We start from the raw sequence: 10,000 nt of genomic DNA, 5'->3' as shown, positions 1-10,000 counted from the left end.
TATAATAATATAATATATTATAGTAATACAAATAAAATATAAATTGCCAAAAATATGATCTTTTATAGATCAAATATAAAATTTCGAACAAGCAAATCGAAATAATAATTGTAATAATAAATATATTATTGCATTAAATAAGAGATAAATAAATAAGCAAAAGCAAACAAATAACAAATTCGAACAAGCAAATCGAAATTATTAAATTTATTTAATATTATTATTATATTGTATATTAAATGCAATTAATTAATAAAACACTGTGTGTATATGGACCATAATATACACGCGTTGCGATATGTATTGTTCATCTCAGTTATGCGCATACATTGGATAATGCAACAACCTAAAATGTACAATGTTGTACCTGATTATTACAGGTTAATGTTTTATATAAATTTCAATATATATCGCTAAAAAAAAGTATTAATACCGTAAATGCCATTTAAAAAATACTTGATATATTATTGGTTATATGAAACTAAGACATTTCGCAGCATTCGTTTTAGGTATAAAAATCAATTTATTGAAGGAATTGATATATGCCAGTAAAATGGTGTATTTTTAATTTCTTTCAATAAAAACATATATGACAAAATTACCAAACCAATATATAAAACTCTAAGCGGTGGATCACTCGGCTCATGGGTCGATGAAGAACGCAGCAAACTGTGCGTCATCGTGTGAACTGCAGGACACATGAACATCGACATTTTGAACGCATATCGCAGTCCATGCTGTTATGTACTTTAATTAATTTTATAGTGCTGCTTGGACTACATATGGTTGAGGGTTGTAAGACTATGCTAATTAAGTTGTTTATATAAATTTTATAATGAAATTTTATAAGCATATGGTATATTATTGGATAATAATAATTTAATTATTATATTATTCATAATATTAACAAATATATGAAAAACATTATCTCACATTAGTAAATAATTTGAATGTGAAAAACGAAGAGAAATATTTTCTTTTTCAATCAAATAATACTGAGAAATGTCTAGCATAAAAAATTTATCTAGAATTGTCTCTTATTAAAGATTAGTAAATAGAAAGCCGTTGACAATATTATTATTCTTCGTTGATTCGTTAGACCAAACAAATGCCATACAAATATATAAAATATATAACGAATTTAATAAAATGTTTTATCATTATATATAAAGAATTAATTGCAAAAAAAGTTATACACAACCTCAACTCATATGGGACTACCCCCTGAATTTAAGCATATTAATTAGGGGAGGAAAAGAAACTAACCAGGATTTTCTTAGTAGCGGCGAGCGAAAAGAAATCAGTTCAGCACTAAGTCACTTTGTCTATATGGCAAATGTGAGATGCAGTGTATGGAGCGTCAATATTCTAGTATGAGAAATTAACGATTTAAGTCCTTCTTAAATGAGGCCATTTACCCATAGAGGGTGCCAGGCCCGTATAACGTTAATGATTACTAGATGATGTTTCCAAAGAGTCGTGTTGCTTGATAGTGCAGCACTAAGTGGGTGGTAAACTCCATCTAAAACTAAATATAACCATGAGACCGATAGTAAACAAGTACCGTGAGGGAAAGTTGAAAAGAACTCTGAATAGAGAGTTAAACAGTACGTGAAACTGCTTAGAGGTTAAGCCCGATGAACCTGAATATCCGTTATGGAAAATTCATCATTAAAATTGTAATATTTAAACAATATTATGATAATAGTGTGCATTTTTTCCATATAAGGACATTGTAATCTATTAGCATACAAAATTTATCATAAAATATAACTTATAGTTTATTCAAATTAATTTGCTTGCATTTTAACACAGAATAAATGTTATTAATTTGATAAAGTGCTGATAGATTTATATGAATACAGTGCGTTAATTTTTCGGAATTATATAATGGCATAATTATCATTGATTTTTGTGTTTATTATATGCACTTGTATGATTAACAATGCGAAAGATTCAGGATACCTTCGGGACCCGTCTTGAAACACGGACCAAGGAGTCTAACATATGTGCAAGTTATTGGGATATAAACCTAATAGCGTAATTAACTTGACTAATAATGGGATTAGTTTTTTAACTATTTATAGCTAATTAACACAATCCCGGGGCGTTCTATATAGTTATGTATAATGATATTTATATTATTTATGCCTCTAACTGGAACGTACCTTGAGCATATATGCTGTGACCCGAAAGATGGTGAACTATACTTGATCAGGTTGAAGTCAGGGGAAACCCTGATGGAAGACCGAAACAGTTCTGACGTGCAAATCGATTGTCAGAATTGAGTATAGGGGCGAAAGACCAATCGAACCATCTAGTAGCTGGTTCCTTCCGAAGTTTCCCTCAGGATAGCTGGTGCATTTTAATGTTATATAAAATAATCTTATCTGGTAAAGCGAATGATTAGAGGCCTTAGGGTCGAAACGATCTTAACCTATTCTCAAACTTTAAATGGGTAAGAACCTTAACTTTCTTGATATGAAGTTCAAGGTTATGATATAATGTGCCCAGTGGGCCACTTTTGGTAAGCAGAACTGGCGCTGTGGGATGAACCAAACGTAATGTTACGGTGCCCAAATTAACAACTCATGCAGATACCATGAAAGGCGTTGGTTGCTTAAAACAGCAGGACGGTGATCATGGAAGTCGAAATCCGCTAAGGAGTGTGTAACAACTCACCTGCCGAAGCAACTAGCCCTTAAAATGGATGGCGCTTAAGTTGTATACCTATACATTACCGCTAAAGTAGATGATTTATATTACTTGTGATATAAATTTTGAAACTTTAGTGAGTAGGAAGGTACAATGGTATGCGTAGAAGTGTTTGGCGTAAGCCTGCATGGAGCTGCCATTGGTACAGATCTTGGTGGTAGTAGCAAATAATCGAATGAGACCTTGGAGGACTGAAGTGGAGAAGGGTTTCGTGTGAACAGTGGTTGATCACGAGTTAGTCGGTCCTAAGTTCAAGGCGAAAGCCGAAAATTTTCAAGTAAAACACAAATGCCATACAAATATAATTATATTATATAAATCAAGCTAATTAATATACTTGAATAATTTTGAACGAAAGGGAATACGGTTCCAATTCCGTAACCTGTTGAGTATCCGTTTGTTATTAAATATGGGCCTCGTGCTCATCCTGGCAACAGGAACGACCATAAAGAAGCCGTCGAGAGATATCGGAAGAGTTTTCTTTTCTGTTTTATAGCCGTACTACCATGGAAGTCTTTCGCAGAGAGATATGGTAGATGGGCTAGAAGAGCATGACATATACTGTTGTGTCGATATTTTCTCCTCGGACCTTGAAAATTTATGGTGGGGACACGCAAACTTCTCAACAGGCCGTACCAATATCCGCAGCTGGTCTCCAAGGTGAAGAGTCTCTAGTCGATAGAATAATGTAGGTAAGGGAAGTCGGCAAATTAGATCCGTAACTTCGGGATAAGGATTGGCTCTGAAGATTGAGATAGTCGGGCTTGATTGGGAAACAATAACATGGTTTATGTGCTCGTTCTGGGTAAATAGAGTGTCTGGCATTTATGTTGGTCACTTGTTCCCCGGATAGTTTAGTTACGTAGCCAATTGTGGAACTTTCTTGCTAAAATTTTTAAGAATACTAATTGGGTTAAACCAATTAGTTCTTATTAATTATAACGATTATCAATTAACAATCAATTCAGAACTGGCACGGACTTGGGGAATCCGACTGTCTAATTAAAACAAAGCATTGTGATGGCCCTAGCGGGTGTTGACACAATGTGATTTCTGCCCAGTGCTCTGAATGTCAAAGTGAAGAAATTCAAGTAAGCGCGGGTCAACGGCGGGAGTAACTATGACTCTCTTAAGGTAGCCAAATGCCTCGTCATCTAATTAGTGACGCGCATGAATGGATTAACGAGATTCCTACTGTCCCTATCTACTATCTAGCGAAACCACAGCCAAGGGAACGGGCTTGGAATAATTAGCGGGGAAAGAAGACCCTTTTGAGCTTGACTCTAATCTGGCAGTGTAAGGAGACATAAGAGGTGTAGAATAAGTGGGAGATATTAGACTTCGGTTTGGTATCGCCAATGAAATACCACTACTCTTATTGTTTCCTTACTTACTTGATTAAATGGAACGTGTATCATTTCCTAGCCATTATACGGATATATTTATTATATCTTATGGTATTGGGTTTTGATGCAAGCTTCTTGATCAAAGTATCACGAGTTTGTTATATAATCGCAAACAAATTCTTTAATAAAACGGTGCATTTATGTATTTTTGATTTGAAAATTTGGTATAACTCCAATTACTCAGGTATGATCCAATTCAAGGACATTGCCAGGTAGGGAGTTTGACTGGGGCGGTACATCTCTCAAATAATAACGGAGGTGTCCCAAGGCCAGCTCAGTGCGGACAGAAACCACACATAGAGCAAAAGGGCAAATGCTGACTTGATCTCGGTGTTCAGTACACACAGGGACAGCAAAAGCTCGGCCTATCGATCCTTTTGGTTTAAAGAGTTTTTAACAAGAGGTGTCAGAAAAGTTACCATAGGGATAACTGGCTTGTGGCGGCCAAGCGTTCATAGCGACGTCGCTTTTTGATCCTTCGATGTCGGCTCTTCCTATCATTGTGAAGCAAAATTCACCAAGCGTTGGATTGTTCACCCATGCAAGGGAACGTGAGCTGGGTTTAGACCGTCGTGAGACAGGTTAGTTTTACCCTACTAATGACAAAACGTTGTTGCGACAGCATTCCTGCGTAGTACGAGAGGAACCGCAGGTACGGACCAATGGCACAATACTTGTTCGAGCGAACAGTGGTATGACGCTACGTCCGTTGGATTATGCCTGAACGCCTCTAAGGTCGTATCCGTGCTGGACTGCAATGATAAATAAGGGGCAATTTGCATTGTATGGCTTCTAAACCATTTAAAGTTTATAATTTACTTTATAAACGACAATGGATGTGATGCCAATGTAATTTGTAACATAGTAAATTGGGAGGATCTTTGATCACCTGATGCCGCGCTAGTTACATATAAAAGCATTATTTAATACAATGACAAAGCCTAGAATCAATTGTAAACGACTTTTGTAACAGGCAAGGTGTTGTAAGTGGTTGAGCAGCTGCCATACTGCGATCCACTGAAGCTTATCCTTTGCTTGATGATTCGATAATAAAGATGTTGCAAGCGGGCATAATCATTATGCTTGCTTGCAGCATCGCACGCCACTTTGTTTGTGGTGTGTAAGGTAGGGAAGAAGAAATATAAAAGACCTAAATTGGAAACATCAATATATAAGTAAATATTGAACAAACAAAATGTATCGTCATCTTATTAGTGACGCGATGATAAAGTGGCAAACATATTCCATGTATAAATATTCCTATGGTATTAAAATTCAAGTAAAGAGGACATATATAAAAGTTTGTATATATGGTTCATTCAATGGTAGCAGCGGTTGGTTGGTTGGTGTCTGCTCCTCTTATTGTTCAAAACTTATGTTATGGTAGCAAGTCTATATCGTCATATTATTAGTGACGCGAAAAAGTAGTGGCAAAACATATTCCATGTATAAATAAATATTCCTATGGTATTGAAATTCAAGTAAAGAGGCCATTCAAGTAAAGAGGACTTATATAAATATAAGTATATATAATGGTAGCAGCGCGGTTGGTTGGTTGGTGTGTCTGCTCCTCTTATTGTTCAAAACTTATGTTATGGTAGCAAGACTGTATCGTCATATTATTAGTGACGCGAAAAAGTAGTGGCAAAACATATTCCATGTATAAATATTCCTATGGTATTGAAATTCAACTAAAGAGGACATATAAAATTACTATCAATGGTAGCAGTGGTTGGTTGGTTGGTGGTTGGTTGGCGGCTGCTCCTATTATTGTTCAAGACTTATGTTATGGTAGCAAGTCTGTATCGTCATATTAATTATTAGTGACGCGAAAAAGTAGTGGAAATCATATTCCATGTATAAATAGATTCCTATGGTAATGAAATTTTCAAGTAAAGAGAGGACCATTCAAGTAAGAGGACATATAAAAAGTAAGTATATGTTCCTCCAATGGTAGCAGTGGTTGGTTGGTTGGCGGCTGATCCTCTTATTGTTCAAAACTTATTTTATCAATATGAGTTTGGCAATACAATAAAGAAGACCAATCTAATCCATATAAAACTAAATGTATTATATGGATATGCTTAGGAAACCCATATATTCATAAAAAAAAATTATGTATAGAAAATTATACATATATCTTTTATATAAATGAATCGTATGGATATCGCCTTATGGTAGGTATAATAACTTTTTAAGGCATAATAATGTATAATATAGAAAATATACATTGAAATATAAATGCATTTTTATAGATATGGCGGCATATAAGTGCCATATACACAAGAATAAATAATAGAATTTACCAATATATAATTAAAATGAGATATATAAACCTAGTGAGGGGCTGCACTAGTATATGAATCGTATGGATATGGCTTATAGGTATAATACCTATAAGGCATAATAATGTATAATATAATAAATATAAATTAAGATATGAATGAATTATATAAATATGGCATAGAAATGCCATATACATACATAAGAATAAATGGTAGAATTTACCCATATATCACTGAAACACGATATATAAACCTAATGATAGCTGGCACTAGTACTGTAAACATGCACGCAATAGTGCGTGGGGTAAAAAACTACTATAGGGAGGTGGTCGTTGGCGGGCCCCTCCTCGTATTGGTCAAAACTTATGTTATGCATATGAATTTGTCAATACTATATAGAACGCCAAGCATATCCATATAAACTATGGATATGCATAGAAATCCATACAAAAGTAAAAAAAAATTATGTATAGAAAAATATACATATATTTATATAAGTGAATCGTATGGATATGGCTTATAGGTATAATACCTATAAGGCATAATAATGTATAACAAGTAAATATACATTGAAATGTGAATGCATTGTATGGATATGGCATATAAATGCCATATATATAGAAATAAATTGTATATCAATGATATAACAATTATAAACCTAGTGAGGGGCGGCACTAGTGAATGAATCGTATGGATATGGCTTATAGGTATAATACCTATAAGGCATAATAATGTATAATATAATAAATATACATTAAGATATGAATGGATTGTATAAATATGGCATAGAAATGCCATATACATAAGAATAAATGGTAGAATTTACCCATATATCACTGAAACACGATATATAAACCTAGTGATAGCTGGCACTAGTACTGTAAACAGGCACGCAATAGTGCGTGGGGTAAAAAACTACTATAGGGAGGTGGTCGTTGGCGGGCCCCTCCTCGTATTGGTCAAAACTTATGTTATGCATATGAATTTGTCAATACTATATAGAACGCCAAGCATATCCATATAAACTATGGATATGCATAGAAATCCATACAAAAGTAAAAAAAAATTATGTATAGAAAAATATACATATATTTATATAAGTGAATCGTATGGATATGGCTTATAGGTATAATACCTATAAGGCATAATAATGTATAACAAGTAAATATACATTGAAATGTGAATGCATTGTATGGATATGGCATATAAATGCCATATATATAGAAATAAATTGTATATCAATGATATAACAATTATAAACCTAGTGAGGGGCGGCACTAGTGAATGAATCGTATGGATATGGCTTATAGGTATAATACCTATAAGGCATAATAATGTATAATATAATAAATATACATTAAGATATGAATGGATTGTATAAATATGGCATAGAAATGCCATATACATAAGAATAAATGGTAGAATTTACCCATATATCACTGAAACACGATATATAAACCTAGTGATAGCTGGCACTAGTACTGTAAACAGGCACGCAATAGTGCGTGGGGTAAAAAACTACTATAGGGAGGTGGTCGTTGGCGGGCCCCTCCTCGTATTGGTCAAAACTTATGTTATGCATATGAATTTGTCAATACTATATAGAACGCCAAGCATATCCATATAAACTATGGATATGCATAGAAAACCATACAAAAGTAAAAAAAAATTATGTATAGAAAAATATACATATATTTATATAAGTGAATCGTATGGATATGGCTTATAGGTATAATACCTATAAGGCATAATAATGTATAACAAGTAAATATACATTGAAATGTGAATGCATTGTATGGATATGGCATATAAATGCCATATATATAGAAATAAATTGTATATCAATGATATAACAATTATAAACCTAGTGAGGGGCGGCACTAGTGAATGAATCGTATGGATATGGCTTATAGGTATAATACCTATAAGGCATAATAATGTATAATATAATAAATATACATTAAGATATGAATGGATTGTATAAATATGGCATAGAAATGCCATATACATAAGAATAAATGGTAGAATTTACCCATATATCACTGAAACACGATATATAAACCTAGTGATAGCTGGCACTAGTACTGTAAACAGGCACGCAATAGTGCGTGGGGTAAAAAACTACTATAGGGAGGTGGTCGTTGGCGGGCCCCTCCTCGTATTGGTCAAAACTTATGTTATGCATATGAATTTGTCAATACTATATAGAACGCCAAGCATATCCATATAAACTATGGATATGCATAGAAAACCATACAAAAGTAAAAAAAAATTATGTATAGAAAAATATACATATATTTATATAAGTGAATCGTATGGATATGGCTTATAGGTATAATACCTATAAGGCATAATAATGTATAACAAGTAAATATACATTGAAATGTGAATGCATTGTATGGATATGGCATATAAATGCCATATATATAGAAATAAATTGTATATCAATGATATAACAATTATAAACCTAGTGAGGGGCGGCACTAGTGAATGAATCGTATGGATATGGCTTATAGGTATAATACCTATAAGGCATAATAATGTATAATATAATAAATATACATTAAGATATGAATGGATTGTATAAATATGGCATAGAAATGCCATATACATAAGAATAAATGGTAGAATTTACCCATATATCACTGAAACACGATATATAAACCTAGTGATAGCTGGCACTAGTACTGTAAACAGGCACGCAATAGTGCGTGGGGTAAAAAACTACTATAGGGAGGTGGTCGTTGGCGGGCCCCTCCTCGTATTGGTCAAAACTTATGTTATGCATATGAATTTGTCAATACTATATAGAACGCCAAGCATATCCATATAAACTATGGATATGCATAGAAATCCATACAAAAATAAAAAAAAATTATGTATAGAAAAATATACATATATTTATATAAGTGAATCGTATGGATATGGCTTATAGGTATAATACCTATAAGGCATAATAATGTATAACAAGTAAATATACATTGAAATGTGAATGCATTGTATGGATATGGCATATAAATGCCATATATATAGAAATAAATTGTATATCAATGATATAACAATTATAAACCTAGTGAGGGGCGGCACTAGTGAATGAATCGTATGGATATGGCTTATAGGTATAATACCTATAAGGCATAATAATGTATAATATAATAAATATACATTAAGATATGAATGGATTGTATAAATATGGCATAGAAATGCCATATACATAAGAATAAATGGTAGAATTTACCCATATATCACTGAAACATGATATATAAACCTAGTGATAGCTGGCACTAGTACTGTAAACAGGCACGCAGTAGTGCGTGGGGTAAAAAACTACTATAGGGAGGTGGTCGTTGGCGGGCCCCTCCTCGTATTGGTCAAAACTTATGTTATGCGTAAACATATGATTTTGTCAATACTATAAAGAAAACTTGTTTTGTACATACAAAACTAAATGAATTATATGGATATTGAAAAATAAATGGCATTATATCCATATAATGAAAATATACTTGTATTCTCTTATTATAAGAGAGAATACCGTATAGTTGGTTGGCAAAGACAATTGAAAATACCCGAATTGCAGATGATGGGTTCAAA

General features: G+C 33.3%; 2 non-coding genes across 2 annotated transcripts; both read left to right on the top strand.

Moving 5' to 3' along the window:
- The first annotated feature begins 617 nt into the window (after window positions 1–617).
- On the top strand, window positions 618–796 carry LOC119562145. Its single transcript, XR_005221713.1, has one exon. It is a non-coding gene; the product is annotated as a 5.8S ribosomal RNA (ribosomal RNA).
- Window positions 797–1,197: 401 nt separating this feature from the next.
- On the top strand, window positions 1,198–5,168 carry LOC119562170. The gene has a single exon (XR_005221736.1). It is a non-coding gene; the product is annotated as a large subunit ribosomal RNA (ribosomal RNA).
- Window positions 5,169–10,000: the final 4,832 nt, after the last annotated feature.

This window comes from Drosophila subpulchrella, unplaced genomic scaffold (genome assembly GCF_014743375.2).
Source record: "Drosophila subpulchrella strain 33 F10 #4 breed RU33 unplaced genomic scaffold, RU_Dsub_v1.1 Primary Assembly Seq394, whole genome shotgun sequence".
NCBI lineage: Eukaryota > Metazoa > Arthropoda > Insecta > Diptera > Drosophilidae > Drosophila > Drosophila subpulchrella.
Note: the sequence above shows the minus strand (reverse complement) of the source record. Positions and strands in the feature narration are given on the sequence as shown.